This window comes from Buceros rhinoceros, unplaced genomic scaffold (assembly GCF_000710305.1).
Source record: "Buceros rhinoceros silvestris isolate BGI_N320 unplaced genomic scaffold, ASM71030v1 scaffold36040, whole genome shotgun sequence".
Taxonomy (NCBI): domain Eukaryota; kingdom Metazoa; phylum Chordata; class Aves; order Bucerotiformes; family Bucerotidae; genus Buceros; species Buceros rhinoceros.
The window spans coordinates 1,936-2,247 of record NW_010389613.1 but is presented as its reverse complement, the minus strand read 5'-3'; the positions used below and the strand labels follow the sequence as shown (position 1 = coordinate 2,247).

The 312-nt window shown below is 67.0% G+C and overlaps 1 protein-coding gene across 1 annotated transcript in view; it reads left to right on the top strand.

Annotated features, from left to right (window-relative positions):
* The window catches only part of TMEM141 (transmembrane protein 141), a gene marked incomplete at its 5' end in the record, with an annotated part of 1,084 nt that overhangs the window by 430 nt on the left and 342 nt on the right, over positions 1-312 (top strand). The gene's annotated exons all lie outside the window — the stretch shown is intronic.

Sequence of the window (312 nt, the reverse complement as noted above, 5' to 3'; positions counted from 1 at the left end):
GTGGGGCGCCTGCCTCTGGAGCACCCTGCCTGGTGCAGTGGCTCCTGTGTCCCTGTGTGCTCCGGGCCCATCGCCCACACTGCAGGTGCCTGAGCAGGACTTGGGGGGGAGCTGCCCGCCACCCTGCCTGCCGCCCTGCCCGCCGCCCTACCCGCTTTGCGGATGCACCAGAGCTGGTGCAAAGGACTTGTTTGTGGGAAAAGGAGGAAGAGAGTGTGGGGTGGAGAGGGGCAGTAACCGCCTCCCTGCCGTGGATGCTCAGTGTAGTGGAGGAGCACCAGGGCAGCCGCCGCTGGGTGTTTCCCACAGCTA